The 17,857-nt window shown below is 41.2% G+C and overlaps 1 protein-coding gene across 2 annotated transcripts in view; it reads right to left on the bottom strand.

The window, feature by feature from the left end:
* Positions 1-7,208, bottom strand: part of LOC137265858 (organic cation transporter protein-like) — a 39,179-nt gene extending 31,971 nt beyond the window's left edge. Inside the window, exon 1 of one of the 2 annotated variants that reach the window (XM_067801317.1) lies at positions 7,096-7,208. The gene's annotated coding sequence lies outside the window, so the exon portion shown is untranslated. Of the gene's footprint in view, positions 1-1,739; positions 1,861-7,095 lie in introns of those variants that run through there. The other variant, XM_067801318.1, reaches the window with a different exon arrangement.
* Between the last annotated feature and the right edge of the window lie 10,649 nt (positions 7,209-17,857).

The following is a 17,857-nucleotide window of genomic DNA, read 5'->3' on the forward strand; positions in this document are numbered from 1 at the left end:
CCTTACAAATGCCTTGTATAAGGGTATTGAAAAGGGTTGTGTTTTATATATTAAGAGTAAATGCAGACAGTTGTATTAATTACATAAACTGATCGATGCAAGTTACTTACAGTATATCGGGGTACACATATCAACGTGAAAACACTCTTCACTGCGTCGGAGAAATGTCATTAGAACTCACAATACACATGTACTGTGGATTTAACGTTTCATCCATAAACTCCATCGGCTGTTATAGAAAACAGTGGCCGAACACAACTTCCCATTTCCTCTAAATCTCATGAAATGATAAGGCTGTTAATTAGTCCAAGGTCACATCCTTCACACCAGAAACAACGGTAACGTCTTAACATCTGACAGCGACCTCAACACATCGGAACATGCATGACGCTCTGTCAACCGAATCTGTTTTAACCGAAAACCGGTCGCACACATCCTCGTCAAGCAACACCACGCACATGTTAAAACACATTTATAAACTGAAATAAGAGATCATGACGGATGCAGCTGTCCTACGTGCCGTTGTTTCTCACACGCACGGTAATAGTTCGCAAGTCAAACGCAGATTATCTCTTTGCGGTCCCCGCAGTTTAGGATTCCGAATGTCAAGGGTTGGATTTGTGGTCCTTGACAGTAAAATGCTTACTATTAACTCTGGTTGGAACCAGTGCAGCGTGTTGTAATGACACGTTAGATCAAACAGCGAGGCAGCGTCATCGGCGTTCCCGAGAGACACGTTACACAATCTAGGCAAATCATTAACATATGAGGGTTACTGAAGGGGTCTTACTACAGGTGACGGTCAGTCAACCGTGAAGGTAGTACACGTAAACACCAGACATAAACCAGTTTCGATTGTATTACAGTACGCATCCAGTATGCTGCAAGGGGCAACATAGCGGTGAAAGGTATATGAAGGACCACTGGCATTATAACACCCGGTGTCTCCGCGAACATTATAAAGAACAACACATTCATTGCATGACATGGTGATGTTCAAAGTTCAAATGGAGTTTTTAAGTTGAACCGCAGACTAAGCTGTAAGCCGGATTTGGTGTGATTATTCAATATTCCGAAGCGTAAAGATATGTTTTCAGTCATTTTCTGGGACCAGCACAAAGATGACAACACGTCAGGTGTTCAAATAGTTAATGGTTGCACAATAGTGCCACTTTGAAGTCAACAAGCAGGAGATGTTTTGGTTTTTTTGGCAGGCCTAATGTTATTGTTACAAAAGCCACCCTCTGGGAGGAAAGTGATTCGACCCTGCTCTTAATTCATTTCCCCGTACTTGTAACTTACTAGTGATAAAATGGCCACTTCAGGCAGCTGTTCTAAACTACATTCCATACTGGCATTATATTTTTCAGCAAGTAGTCGGAGTAATAATGTACAGATCATACAAAACAAAAATACACATGTGCGAACAGTGAGGTCTGTAAACATATCATTGTTCTTGAATTTCCAGTTTCTCCTATCTTTGAAATGTTTTCAGATTCCTACAAATGTATACCCTGCTGAAATCACGCCCTTTTCACGCCAGCCACATTCAGTCTCTCACATCGTGGACAATCTCTCGGACACAATATACTCGTTATCTAGTCTGTCACATCGGATGACAACACACGACAACAGATAACAAGTTCGCACAGATAAACCATATTAAGTGTCAAAGGGATACAGTATTGCTTTAAAAGAGCAACAACGTGTAAAAATGTGTAAGAAATGGAACCCCCTACCTGGTGTGTACATGTCAAGGAGTGTGTGTCAGTAAATGCTGTCTCCCCTGTATATATACTCTCTGTTGACGGACGTGCTGATATTACATGCAAACCAACGCCTATCACATCATACGCTACTGTATCAGTCTTCACGAAGAGGGCCGTCTTCAGTTTTTTTCTTTGAGAAGTCACGCGATTTTTTAACGTGGTATATATTATCAAACATTCCATGATTGTTTCCCAGATGCGTTTAGCTTTAGAACATTATTGCTGTCATTGCTTTCATGAGCACATAGACGGATGTGTTCTGCCGTGTTTGGGGAAGGTATATTTATATATAAATGATTCGGAAGATAATCCCGGGACACAGTTATCAACAAGTGAATACTGACATATATTTAGTTTGCACTAGTAACGTCACTTCTGTGCATTATGTTTGATCAAGTGTGACAGCACACCTGAAGTATCCGATACGACAATCACTGAATTGCTCCTTGTACGATGTTAATATGATTCATTAACGCCTGACTCAATTCCCTTTTTCAGCTTCTGCTATATACTTATGTCTCCTTTACCAGGTGAGCAACTGACTTGTGATGAGCGCCGCCAGTGAGGAAGGGTACACGAAAACGAATGCCGGATATCATAACTATTCAATGAGTACATATTCACAATGGGGAAATATTTCTTTCGAAAGATTGTTATTGTTATTCTTGTTGTTATTATGTACTGGTGCTGACATTGCTGACTGGTGTGTAATGAAACGTTCAGCGATCCCAGACATAGCGCTGTATGTAGAAGGAAGCTACATTTTGTAGTATGGAGTTAACATGCACGTGTCAGGTGTGACAGTAGTTCTACTGTGTATTGAACTTTTCTATTGACGTTGTACTGCATTTATACTGAACATTACAACACACCTATGAAGCGCAATTATACGTGTAATCTGGAATCAGCAGTGGGTCCTGGTAGTCTGCCTCTATTTGAGTATGTACAAGGTTCAGAAGGTCAATGAGTACAGACTTCAAAACAACGAACACGTGCTCTGACCTTACCGAGTAGATTTTCGTCATCTAAACTGCACAAAAAATCAAATTGAAACACGTTTCAGGAAACCTTGTAACAATTTTCCTGCGGTACACCTTTTGTCCCGGGTGTAAATTGACCCGTAGAAACCAAAGCACGTCTCCCCTGCACACGTGGCCTGACTCCCGTGCAATGACGAACCATGGTCTAGGTCAGGACCTAGATTGTCGAAGCTCTGTTACCGCTGAGACAGTCGTAACTGTCATACATTAACATTAAGTTCTTAACGCTAGGAGACCTTTGAAAACCTAGGCCTTAGGCTGTTACCTCTGAAACAGTCGTAACTGCCACAAATTAACATTAACTTCTTAACGTTGGGAGACCTTTGAAAACCTAGGCCTTAGGCTGTTACCTCTGAGACAGTCGTAACTGTCATACATCAACATTAACTTCTTAACGTTGGGAGACCTTTGAAAACCTAGGCCTTAGGCCGTTACCTCTGAGACAGTCGTAACTGTCATACACTAACATTAACTTCTTAACGTTGGGAGACCTTTGAAAACCTAGGCCTTAGGCTGTTACCTCTGAGACAGTCGTAACTGTCATACATTAACATTAACTTCTTAACGTTGGGAGACCTTTGAAAACCTAGGCCTTAGGCCGTTACCTCTGAGACAGTCGTAACTGTCATACACTAACATTAACTTCTTAACGTTGGGAGACCTTTGAAAACCTAGGCCTTAGGCTGTTACCGCTGAGACAGTCGTAACTGTCATACACTAACATTAACTTCTTAACGTTGGGAGACCTTTGAAAACCTAGGCCTTAGGCCGTTACCTCTGAGACAGTCGTAACTGTCATATACTAACATTAACTTCTTAACGTTGGGAGACCTTTGAAAACCTAGGCCTTAGGCTGTTACCTCTGAGACAGTCGTAACTGTCATATACTAACATTAACTTCTTAACGTTGGGAGACCTTTGAAAACCTAGGCCTTAGGCTGTTACCTCTGCAGAAGTCCCTGTACTAAATACAGTTACCTCGGAGGGGGTAGCATCCTTGTTCAACATTAACCATTCAATGGTCGCTCCCTCTTTGAAGTAAAGACAGCGTCTTCCAGGAATGGGGAGGCTTGTTGTTCGAAGTCTCGGACGCCTTGTGTCAAAAGACGTGAAAATGTCATACTTATTGTTTCCCTGGCTAACGCTCTGTATTAAAAGGGGCTGAACATTGACCGATCAGCATGGAGTCAGTAGACTGGCAGTGGACAAGAATTCTACAGCCTAAGTAGGTAGTGAGTACCGAAAACATTTCAGTGACGTTGAACGAGACTCGAAAACCCATTTCACCTAACCTTTAGATCCCATTTCCATGTATATTTTAATTATTATTGTTACTGAGACATCAGATGATGGTGCTACCAGGTCTTCGCACGAAGGTACAGTCTGTTTGGATCCAAAGTGGACCGATGAATTGCAGTCTAACCCGAAAACTAATAAACATGATATTCTCAATGAAACGCTTACAAGCGCACAAGAAGGCATCGACAATATGAACATTGTTAGTACTCACACGGACAAATAAAACAGGATACTAATAATAGAGATTCTACATACAAGAAGACATTAAGAATATATAATATGAACACAATATCAAACGAGGACGTCCTGAACAAACTTGGAGACGAAGCCTGGATAAGTAACCAAGGGACAACGGTTCAACCCCGGAGGCTACCAACACGTAGCCACTGACCATGACCCGCAAGTGTGGAGGACATTAATTTTGTTGAGGCCATGTGATCATCAAGTCTACTTTTCCATATGTATTTGTAGCTCCTTGTCAGTATATTTGTATATATATGTAGACTACAACTACGCCTACATTGACTTGTATATCACACACCGTGTAAATGCTTGAGAAGGTATGTCGGTTAGTGTAAGACGAACATCGTGTTCTGTGTCACAGTGTCCTGCCAGATCCTTGGTGTGTGCCAGATGACGTGTATTCTTTACGGGAGTTATTAGCTGAGACGTTTGCAGGAATATCTAATTAGTGTCCTCTAAGACAAGCATATAGATCCCTGTGTGCTGATTTGCGCAAACCAACCCTTACGTCGTGGGTGTCGATATAGTTGATTCCTTATAAAGAGGATTGGTCTATACAGAGTCCAGTAAATACACTGGTGATGTGTTTGGCTCGTTATAAGGAGTACTGATTTATTAATGCTAAAATGCCTTTGCATAAGATGAGGTTGTTGTTGTTGCTGCTGCTGCTGCTGCTGTTGTTTTTATTACAACGTAATTGCGGTTAAAGACAATAGCCGCGGTAACATCAACACACTCATTAATATTAGTAACAGTAATGGTCAAACTTCCAGAATATGCATATGCAGAAATGGGCTTTACACATTGTACCCATGTGGAGAATCGAACCCGGGTGTTCCGCGTGACGAGCGAACACTTAATCCACTATGCAACTCCAGCAGAGATATGAACAGACTGGATGTCACACTGAACCATCTCATCTACACACAACCTGCAGTTTTGATGTGTTAACACACTTGCCCATTCCTACAGTCTAAATTGCTTTCAGTTCTGTGCTACGTTGGGTTCGTGTGTAGTTGATCGTGAAGATTTCAGATTACATCTGACTGTGTGTGATTTGCAGTGGTCCTGTACGTGTAAGAGCTGTTAGCACAATCAACTGTACAAAGTAACATCCTTTATCGACGAGACCAGGTAACTGAACTTTCATACCAGACCACTTGACATGCTCTATCGTATTCCACAATATACCTTATCAGATCATGCATTTTAAGAGAACATCTTTCAGTACTGAAAAGACCTTACTTTTAACTATAGTATATATAACTATAACGATATGTTATCAAAGTAAAGAAAAGGTAACCCCCCACAATACAAATATTGTACGAAGGGTCTCTGATGTGACTGACCCGGAGAACTGACATGAGGGACCCTAGGTTAAGAAGTCGAGAACCTGTGATATTGTTTGGATTCCGACAAACAACGGTGAGATGTCACATGAACATGGGATTTGGCGTATTAACCGATAAACGTCTTTCTTCCAACCCATCAGTCTTAACTAAACCCATCTTTGTGTCATGTCAGCCTGTGTTTGTCGTGTTTGAATATTTCATACAGTGGTGACTTGTAATATACAGCAGTTTTACCGTGAAACACTAGCGTGGTGTGAGATTTGCCAGGTGGACAGACAGGTCTCCGGATGAAGCAAACAAGTGGACATTACGTTCCCTGGTCACGCATTAGACCAGCATCCCAGTACAGCCCGGTGCGGCTCAGGACAATGTATGGTGCCCCGGGGTATCCACATCGCCACAATATATGCATGTATCACCCAGTATGTTAGTAAATTTCTGAGAGGCTCGTGAAACCTATGCTTGTCTTTAAGGTGTGTAGATTAGGAACGAAACATGTCTAGACCCAGAACAAGTTTAACTGCAACTTGCCAATAAGGTGTCAAACCATCTTCTGCAATATTTTATCAGTTTCATCCTCCTCCACCCCTACTGCAACAAAACTTGACCCCGGCAAAATTACTTTCTGATTTGTAAAAATAATCTTTGTCGGTCTCTTCAGACATCAAGCTGACGTTTTAGAGTTGATACGTAAATTAGACATTTTAATCTGACAACACTGAAGAGAGCATCACGTCTTGTTTCTTCTTATGTTTGTTGTTTGGCCCGCATGCGGCAGTTTTCGAGCTATATCGACCCGGGACCATTCAAGCAAGTGATCAATCAAGCGAAGGCAACTATTCACGCCCTTGGGGTAAGTTAACGACCCCCTCTATCTCCAGCACCCTGGATGCGCTATAATGCTGCAGCTGGAATAATGCAGATGTGACATAAAACTCAACTCCAGCAGGGAGAGATGTTGATGTGGAGGGGGTCGATTGTAATCCGGAATCCACGCAGGGTTCAGTCAACCCAAACGTTAACTGAGCGTTGACATGTCATTTTCTTTAAGTGTATTTAGGCATGATTTTTATCTGCATTCTCGGTACTGGGCAAATTCTGAGTGTGAACAGCGCCGTACATTGAATCCGGCCAAAGCTTATTTTAAGCCCTTATTTGACAAGACCGTTGTTTAAATAAAAAACACCGGCATGTATATTAAGTAGGAAATATCAGTGTTCTGTTGACATACTTCGTAACCGAAGATTGCTTGGGAAAGAACATGTTATCTAACTATGGCATTTCATATTGCATTGACCTGCTTCGCAATTTAGCTGACCTGGCAATTATTAAGTTTTTGCACGATATAGTGTGCATGTTGACGGCATAGTGTGATGTCACAGGTGATCTTACCTGTATTGCTGATTACAGATGAGTGATATAGAGCACCCTGTCTCGGTCCTCCTCTGCAGAAGTCTCCCTCTCCTGGATATGTACACTTGTATCTGGTGAACACCTGACATTCACCTTTGACCGCTGATTACAAGGGCGTAGACGAAGAGGGGTGGAGGGGGTTATCTTCATGCCAGCAAGTGCCCAGGTGACCCTGTTTATACAGGTTCATATTTAAGGGCTGAAAGGACAGCAGGGAATAAATGGGATTGAACTTTAATCATGTGGTTCATGCATAGACAAATTAGACATACTGTAAGACGTTGCTGCGTTTACTTGTGGACATTTTCCAGAAAGATACCGTGATTGTTCCCTAGGCGTGTCCACGTGTATGTAGAGTAGATGTTTACGCATGTACATGATCCTCTGGGGACATATTTTCGGGTGAAAGGGGAGATGGAATCACTGCCCATTCAGGATCAATGCGGTCAGGATAATATCGAACCAGTTTCACTATGCAAATTACGCAAAATGAATTGGTCGTACATGCATGCGTGGTAAAGCTATTTTCAAAAATACTTCAGTGTTACTGTGTATACCTCACTCTCTCAAATACACACTTTAAATGATGGTATCGTCCTCATGTCAGTACTCTGTGTTTCCCTTAGAAGAAACAATATAATTACAGCACTGTTTTACAATACCATTGATATGTTACAAAGTATACTACGTGAATTAGGTACTTCCTTTTTGAAAGTGTGTAGAAAGGACTTCCTGCTATTGCGAATAGTACTGTCTAAGTCTTTATCAATATAAAATGACAGAAGAGAACAGACACAACAATACAGGTCAGCAACACAGTATCTAAATCCATGAGAAGTGGTTTCATTATGGTGAGTGTTATGATCCCGAGGGAAAAGACTTGATCCTAGGCTGGCCTGGTCCTTCACCTAAAGGTCATGTTCACTTCTTCATGACTACATTAGAAACTCAAACAGCTGTCAGGGACTTATAACGGTCAGTTTCTCGGCTCACCAAGTTCTAGAGTGCCCATCAAACAGTGGCTTTTAAAAAAATCAAAACACCTGATGGGGATGCGTCTAGGGTTTCAACCTTGAATGCATGAGGTACCCAGTTCCACAGTTTGTTTTGCAGTGTACCAGTGACTGCTATACGTAAATAGAGTACTTGTGACTTTCAAGTGTTTGTGACATATACAAGACATTCACACGCTATTGTTCTAGCAAGAGCGAATGGGTGAAAACAGAGAACAGGGATGGGGAGAGAAAGACAAGACAGGACAGGCCGGGAGTGTGTAAATTGTGACCGGTTCATTAGGGGATTGTAGAGCCGTTTCAGTCAACTTGCCAGGGCAAGTACAACGCACAGATTAGTAGGCCACTGGCGGTAACATCACTTCCACAAATCAATTGATCGGGTTTTTCTCTTGTTTGTGAACTCAAGAATATCAGAATAAAACAGGTGTACTGTATTTCGAGGCCAGGAGGCATAGAGAACAGTTTAAGATGTAAAGTAAAGATATTAAATACATTTTCAGAGCACTATAATGTTACATGACTATAATACACAGTGCCATTGAGGTTGTCGTGTTTGTGAAATCCTGCTTATACTGAACTGAGAGAAGCACATACAAATCTCCAGAGTGATCTCTAGCTTGCTGCAGTAGTATATGTTTGCACGTTGGAAAATACCAGATATGTGCACATCGCTGTGCCCATGTAATGGCATGTACATGTACACCAACATTCCATGCCAGCATACAAAACCATTGTAACCAAAGAAAGAAAACAGCAATGAAAACAGTATTTTGCGTTTTATGCTACTTTGGTAACAAAAACACAAACAGTACATGTAATTCTAAATTGCAGATTTACTCAATTCAATGGGTAGGTATCGATGTCATTGCATCACAGTGATTTGTAAACCATTGTGACGTTCACAATCAATGCTGTCCCTATCACTTCGAGGAAGTAATCTATATAAGAACTGACAACAGCGTGTTTTGTTTTGTAAACGTAAACGACCGCCTGTGTATGCTCTGTAAACCTGAGTAACGGAATAGAGAGTGAAAACTAATCAAACGCAAAGAAATAGTGAATGCAGTTCTCATGAAGACCTATGTCAACAATACTACAATGACACTGTTTGTTTGTTTGTTTGTTTGTTTGTTTGTTTGTTTGTTTTGTAAAACTGGTAGCTAAGAAATTGATAACTATAACATAGACAGTGACATCATTAAAATGAGTGAGTGAGTGAGTTTAAGTTTACGCTGCTTTTAGCACTATTCCAGCAATATTCCAACAATATCACGGCGGTGGCCTCCAGAAAATGAGCTTCACACGTTGTACTCATCTGGGGAATCGAACAAGGGTCTTCAGGGTGACGAGCAAACCACCAGGCCACCCCCACCGCCCCTGCAATATTAAAGGCAGACTCCTACTACAGTCCCTCAAGAAACAGAGAGGTCCAGACACCATAACGGTTTCATGTTTCCATTTCCAGGAAAGACTTTGTGCGCATTCGTGTTAGTATTGAAAACAGCGAACCTGAACGTCCCCATACAAGAGATGTTCCTTGCAGCCGGGCACCTGACGTCATCAGTTATCGGTGTTCATTTGACATAGTTTTCACAGATATTGTTCCCGTTCCACTAAATGGACTTGTTTCTGAGGCTAGTCAAGACTTTCTGTTGTTTTGCATTGATGGTTCCAAATTTACTGCAGCTGGGTCGATATTTCTGCAGGTGGACTAGCTGAAGTCCCCGAGGTCCATCAGTATATATGTTTATGCTTAGGCAGCTACAGAAGAAATGTTTGTTCCGAGACTTTTTCTGACACATTAAATCTCATCCGTGACCATCATCATTAGCAATCAGAGTCGCCAACATTAAGTCTTTCTTTCATAACCCAACCGTAAGTGCACGTCAACAGTTTAAGCTGACATGGCGACAAAAAAAAACATTTACAAGAGATATTAGATTAATTATCTTACCTCACACTTGAATGGCGTTTTCTGACTGGCTAAACTTTCTTTTAATATTTTCAATGTACCCTACTTACAAGCGAGGTGCATATAATGTACCCCCACTGCCAATGTCAACTCATTCGGTACTTCGTGGTAGTACTTATTTATCTCGAATAACATTGAATCGCGCGTGGTGTACAGAAATTACACATTTTGTGGAGAATGTAAATCTGTGGAAGGGAGATAACTCTAAATTTGTTTTTCTTGTTCCGTCTGTAAAATCTAGCTATGGCTTTGAAACGATCTGCCTCGCATCCCAATATATAAATGTTGACAAAAAGTTCAAATGTAGTCCCTGTGAATATTAGAAGGGGAATTACACCGCGGCGATTGTACTAAGACAATACCTGCTGGAAAAACAGCAAGATGCAAAATTCGAATCGTTTGCTTCACACAGGTTGACTGAAGAGTACGATCCGATACTCATGCTTCAAACAGTTCAAAATTAACATAAAGGTCTTCAGTATGAGACATGTCACATTGTACTTGATCGTCTGGTCCAGGCTCCATTATTAACAGACCGTCGCCAGAGCTGGAATATTGCGGCGTAGAATTGAATTCACTCACTCGCACTGAAGTGAAGTGAAAGCAGAGTGTCCGGCCTTAGAATATTTTACATAAAACGGTTCCTGTGTCACGAGCGTTTCATATAATGTACGGCAATGACATCCACAGTGGCAATATTACAGAAACAGTTTAGATATATGAATGTGAAGCTGTCACCACAGCGTCGGTAAAACACTCGAGCTGGCAATCCGATACTGTTCAAACAAAGAAAGCACTTGATTTCATAGAAAGTGTATTTTATTTACATAACAAATGAGCAACAATAACAAGCCATCATAACATGGATGAGACCGATCCTCCATCCTTCCCCAACTCAGAACCCCACCCACCGTCAGTACCCTACCCTCTGCACTCTTGTCACTTTGTCCTTCCAACATGTCCGGTTTTAGTTGAATATTATTACCCCCTTAGATAACAGAACACTGAAAAACAAGTCCACGCCCCTTTGCACTGTCCATAAATATACTTGATCTCACACCATGTCCCTACTGACACAGCAGATCTATTTCTCGGCTGTTTTCTGGTGTACAAGTTCAATCTCCTCTGTCGACGAATTCAAAATGGCCGCCATTTTCTTCCTGAGCTCGGCATATTTTTTAGCGAGCAGACGATCTTTTTCCTTCACCCTCAACCGCTTCCGGGTCAAGATGGCGTCGTTTTGTTGACAGCGAATCTTCTCCTTGCGACGTTGGATAGCCTTGCAGTGGTTAGACGTCACCCTTTTCCTGACAATCTCCAGTCTGGGACTGGACACGACTGCGATGTCACAATGCAAGTCTTGTTCCAAGCGCTTGAGAATTTCGCATCTGCCGCAGTCTGCGCTGTTTTTTGAACGTATTGGAGTGATACGCATATTCATTGGAATAGGCCTGCTCCGAATGGGCGTGGAATGAGTTGCTGGGCCCTTCTGTATCTTACCCCGGACAGGTGTGAACATAAACTCCATTCTTGAAACTTTTGAGGAAATCACAAAATATTCTCCGAATCTTCGGAATGACTTTGATCCAGTGTTTAGTATCCAAAATTCGAGCACTCGCAGTCACGTTCCACTGGAATATCACCGAGACACAGAACTGCGTCCAAATATCAGAGACAATCTTCTGTTCTCTGACACCCGCTGAGGGAATGGTTCAAGTTGTGTATATAGGGACCTGTTTCGGACCAGTTCTGACACGAATGCCCCAAGATGTCACAACTGACCCTATATACCCCTCTGCACTGACCGACCAATGGCTGCGGTCGTTGAGTGAGAATACTCGTCAATAGCAGGGAAGCTGACAGTTTGTCTAACTCATTAACTAATTAAGAGAACAAAGGTCACAGGCTTTGCCTCTTGCGTTAATTGCCTTATAATCCCTTTGTCGTTTCAAGCGGTTACTGTTTTCACAAGCTCGACGCCCCAGGGGGTGTTGGGCACCCGTTTTTAGACGGTACTCGGTGTTAATTGTATCATGTCAATGTGTCAAACCAGTAGTCGGGTGGTTCACCCGGAATCACTGCATACCCAGTGTAAATATGGTTTTGACACTCCTCTGAATTACCACTGGACGAGGGGTCGTAAATGTCTCGCTGTTGCCCAGGGACGTGCTGGCATTTACCACGAGGGTTCTTGGACACAATATACATGTCATGAGAATCTGTCAAACTTCATATCAATTCAGTTGTTGATTTATTATATACTTTTTACGGGATCAGTATTATACAATTAGGAATCTCAGAAAGGCCTCTAACGAGTTTTATAGGCTGGGTCTGTAAGTTAAATGTTGGCAGCTCAGTATATGTTATTTTTATCCTTTGGAAACATCTACATTGGCTTTAGGTTGTTTTGATATATAGTACTGTGTGCAAGTCAGCAAGTGTGGAGGTTCAGGAAGACTATGTACACGTGTTTGAAGTTAGCGTCAACCACTGTCTTACAAATCAACATGATGTAATATGTGCAGAGTCCTTCAGCCAGCATGGCGATTACTGCCCTACGTAGACCAAAACATTCCTCCCGACAGAAAATATTGTTCTGTGTCTAATCTTTTAAAGTTTTGATAATCTGTTCATGTAGACGTCAAACTTACACTTAAAATACCAGACGACAAATGTAGGCATCAATATTGATACAGCTCACATAGCGCGTCAATTAAACAATGAATGCAACTGCATTATGTTTTGAAACGTCATTGTTTTTCTATGAACGGATTAGATGAAGAGAGTCAAAATAAAGATCTGCCTCGAATCTGTCGAGACATCACGAGAGGGACAGGTTTGGTGTAAACTTCTCCTCCAAGAAGATTGAACAATGTCTGTATTGTCCAGACATATATCAGACATGCACGACATATATGTACAACACTACCGACAGCTGAGTTGTGAGCACCAAAGTACTTGTTGAATTGTTAAGTAAGCAGTAGTAAAAAAGTGTAAATAAATGTACTCTGACATGTCATTGTGTAATTATGGAATATATTTTTGAGCAATTTGGTGTCTAAATATATCTAACCCTTTTGATACAGTTATTTGTCCTATCCTTTCTTACAGGGGTAGAGATTTGAGGTACTTCATACTTTAGACAGATAGGTAGTTTGCAAATACTCGAAGATAGTAAATATACCAGCAATGTTATGACGCTAGATGAATGTAGCTGAGCTCCATTGCAATAACCGTATATATACTATCCACAAAAAAGAAACGCATAGACCAGAAATCTGTTGCGTAAATGTTGTATTTTCAAACATTTATAATTCGTCCACAAATAACCTTTAGTGCATGAAATTGTACACCAGTGTAGAAGGTAATGTCTCTACAACCAGGTGGATACTTTTAGATTACGGTGACGCTGAGCGAGATGGTGGCGACGTAGCACGGCCCCTACATCGGGTTCCCTGGCGCTGAGATCAATCTGTTTCAACCTGTTCCTTACAGTTTGACCGAATATTTTATGAAGTACAGGCAACCTGGTTGCTGTGCTCTCCCCGTTGCAGTACGATCACGCAACAGTAGTACCCGGATGTACCGATCTTGGTTGCAGTGGTAACTGCTGTTCTGCCAGTACGGGGACGGTCATTTGTTTTACCTGTTTGGTTGCAACGAGTTGCAAGCCATGATATCTTGCTCAAACTAACATTCAGTAGCCTGGCAACAGAAGCTTGGTCATTTCCAGCATGCATTTTTTCAAGGCCGATATTCCGTGACGCATAGTCAACACCTGACACAACGATTTCGCCTTGAAACTCCTTCAAAACAAATGCTAATTTGTGAAAGTAATCCGGATTTATATTGCCAGACAGTGAATGCACTTTGCTGCACAATTTCAACTGGAAGGTGATTTCTGTTGTGTTGTGACAATGCCTCTCTAATCCTTGTAGGAAATCTCATTTGATTGATGTTTTTTTACAAAACACACATGCGTTTCTTTTTTGGGGGTAGTATATCTAGATGTGTCAAATATTAGTTTAAATGGCTTCCGTGAAATAATTATATCAGTATTATCAAATGCTTATGCTATTCGAAGCTAGTTAAAATACTTGGGTTACACCTGTTAAACACAGTTTGGATCAGTCTGGTTTTGGTATGTGTGGTTATCTCAAGATGATGATGCAAATGTATTCATGATTACTTTCAAATAAAGGCTGCATGATAGTTTATGTCAAGACTGGCATTCTAAAGAATCTAATTCATCAAAATGTAATGTTGGGTTGGGTAGATATTTTTAACCCCTTTCGTTAGTTTCTTCAGATCTATAAAGTATCGTCAGTGACGATGAACTAACCCCGCATATCTTATGTACCATACAGTCTCACGTCTCTGCACCTGAACATGCAGCTGCCTTGCCTTTGCATGTGTTTATAGTGGGTATCAGAATTGGCACAAGAGCCGCTCCCTTTTTTCGCTTTTGGACGCATTTCTGACATTCTGCCCAAATTATACAATGGACTCCTTTCATTTTTATCATAATTCTGGGATGGTTTCACTTCTTGTCTTTAAACTGATGTTTGACCAGATACAACTTCGTTTTGTTCACACTCGGGTCATATAAGTAATTTGCAAAGAAAGGAAAGAATGAAGCGTTTTCGAAGATTGTTATTAATACTGTTTTTCCGTTAAACGTGTGGGTATTTAGGTCCAAAACACACTTCGTATTCGTTTCTAATTCCGATGTATACACGGCGAAGACAAAAGGCTGAACGTGATTACCTTAACATGTGTGAAGATTGCGCTGAAGCAATTACAACAGTACTGTGGTAAACCAGCAAGTAGTGTGTGGGAGTGCCAGTTAGTTGTTCAAACACTGTAAGCATTGTAAAAACAACATTCATAGGTATGCCTCTTATAAATTAAACCAACCTTTAAACAAACAAGCGTTCCGCTTTTAATTGAAGTAGAATCGTTATAAATCGTATGCGCTAAACTGTTAATTGATCCTAATTAAGGTGAATTATTTTACAGCCCTGAACTTTTAAGCCTCAGTAATTAAACAATAGAGTTAAATCTTGTTTTGATAAGAACTTTACTTTACGTGTGTATATGCACTGACAAAATATACATGCTGTAACTGTACGAGTTAAATGATTCGGAAGACGACCTCAGTTATGCCTTTCACATGGTACAACAGTTTCGTCTACATGCGAGTACATGCTCACTACCTGAAAACTTAAGTAATTACTGACACCTGCAGTCTTACGATCGACCATAAGATGTATTGAAATACAGACCCGACCATATATACCCATGCTTGTCACCCCTTCAGTTTTATTAATAGGACTGGGCTGACAACTGTTATTGGTATAAGTATAGGAAAAATGGTAGCAGTTAGTCCGAAATGGTAACATGTAACTCATTGTAGGCTTGTGATCAATTCGCGTGTGTAGTTTGTTGAAATGATTCTAATCATTATCACATACAAATTACAAATCACAATATAAACGTTTACTGGAAAATGTTAACGTGCTTTTCAAACACAAATGGACAAAGAACGTGGTCTACCAACAGAAACAAATCATTCCTTGTAAGATAGAATGCATTGTACATGCACAGTTATACACAGTGGAAGCTGTCATAACCGGCATCTGTCCAATCCGGCAAGTTGTCAACGCTGGCATAAAATCTGTCCCGTTCGTGGCTCGTACATTTATCATCAACTCTACAATCCGTCACACTGTCTAAACAGGATTACTTCTTCAGTCCTAATGAGTGCCGGTTTAGACAGCTTCCACTGTACACACGACTGGACCGGACAATCCAGTGACTGGCGCCATGTGTACTTGTAACAATATGGCAAGCAGTGTACTAAGTCACCTAGTGCGACAGCCCGGTCCATTTAGACCCATGTAACAGGTTCCAATGAACCGTTACCCTGAATACAGGTTGCGTGAAATTACAAAACTAAATGTCCATGGATGTATAAGTTACTTGAATCTACCGTTGTCTCCACTCCCTACCGTTGTCCCCACTCCTTACCGTTGTCTCCACTCCCTACTGTTGTCTCCACTCCTTACCGTTGTCTCCACTCCCTGTTGATGTCAGACTAACCCTGAAAAGTTAGACTCGGATCTTGGCGTAACGTTAACATCAAGGATAATGCCTTTTAAAGCCGCACGAGACTGATTGGGTTGTCACTTTATACTAGCTGGGATTAATTTCCGATGTTGTGTGGACTAGAGTCGAGTATATATCTCGTTAATAGTTGAAGGACCTACTGTCGACTTTGCAACTGAAAGGGGATTCACATAAAAGTAAATTCGCAAGATTTGCCCAGGTGGGTACAATATGTGTCCCCATCAATTCTTATCAAATTCAATATAACTATCACCAAACAACAATCACAACACACCTGATGATGTTTCTTCTGGGGTATCTTGCAAGAAAGATGACTTAGCGTTAAGTCCCCATCATCGCCAGTGAGAGGGTCTGCTTGTGTTTGTCCTTGTTTAAAGAGGGAAATTTTGTGATGGAATGTGCGGGTACATATAACTTTAACTTAACAAAATGGGTTTTCATTTACGGCATATATCTTATAGGGAATATATGCTATTTTCCCGTCGCCATATGGGAGCATTTTCTCGATCCTTCGCTACTTGATGCAGCATCTCAGTTAAACGCCCCAGATATTCATCCACCAGGTGTCTGTAAGGAAATGATGTGATCCAGTTTCTCTAAGTATCTAACGCCACCGTCGTGGTTTATGACGCTGAAACTGTAAATCCTGATGCAGGTGTAAATCCGCTCTAATGCACGTGCTCTGTACCTGTGCAAACACAACAACAAGATATATCAATTTAATGCTTTTCATTCTCCACACAAAGATATGCTGTATACACAGATATATAGGTCGGAATTACTTCTAAATGTAGGTTAGTAGCGTGAGCCTTGTGTGTATACAGGACGTCGCGGATTGCTCAAGGCTTAATTTGGGCTAATTACAGGTGTTAAATGCTACTGTTATCCAGAACTTAGGCATCAGTGAAACATCAAAGGGCTCCTGGTGTTGTTTTGATTAGACTTTGTCACCGTAGTTATCTCCTGATCTGCTGTAACTGATTCAGTGTGACCTGCACACCAACTGCTTCGAAACTGTACAATCCCTGCGTTCTCATTTCGGAACGTGCTGCAAGAAAACCGTCGATGAAGCTGAATTCTTGTTAGGACATTATTTTGTATTAAAATAAACGCCCGCTTTATAGATAACAACTTCTTGTCTATTGCATAACGCGTGTAGGTACTTACTATGCAATAAACAAGAAGTTGTTATCATATGTTTTATCACTGAATCACCAACTTCAAGAATGCTCATCAACCAATCAAAATAAACACATTTGAGAAGTTTAAACAATACATGTGGAACACGCACATGCCTGGTATCTTTCAGATCAACCCCAGCACTGGGTGAGGATCACTTTTCTCTACGGATTGATTCCCAGTTGAAGTCTGTTCTGGAAGTTTGGCAACTGATGTTGCAAAGTAATGTTGTTAAGATTACACGATGCCATTTTAGAAAGTGGTCAAATGCAGCACATGTCATATTTGGGATTTCACTTTCTCAGTAAAGCAGAAATTCTAGTACTTTTTTGGTTGAGTCACATCTGGGATTCGAACCCGCGCCCTCAAAGTCAGGCACCTAATCGCCAGCACACAAAGTCAGCCGCCTAGCCCGCTCAGCCAAAATGGAAGTCACCGGTGGCTG

Source organism: Haliotis asinina, chromosome 15 (assembly GCF_037392515.1).
Source record: "Haliotis asinina isolate JCU_RB_2024 chromosome 15, JCU_Hal_asi_v2, whole genome shotgun sequence".
NCBI lineage: Eukaryota > Metazoa > Mollusca > Gastropoda > Lepetellida > Haliotidae > Haliotis > Haliotis asinina.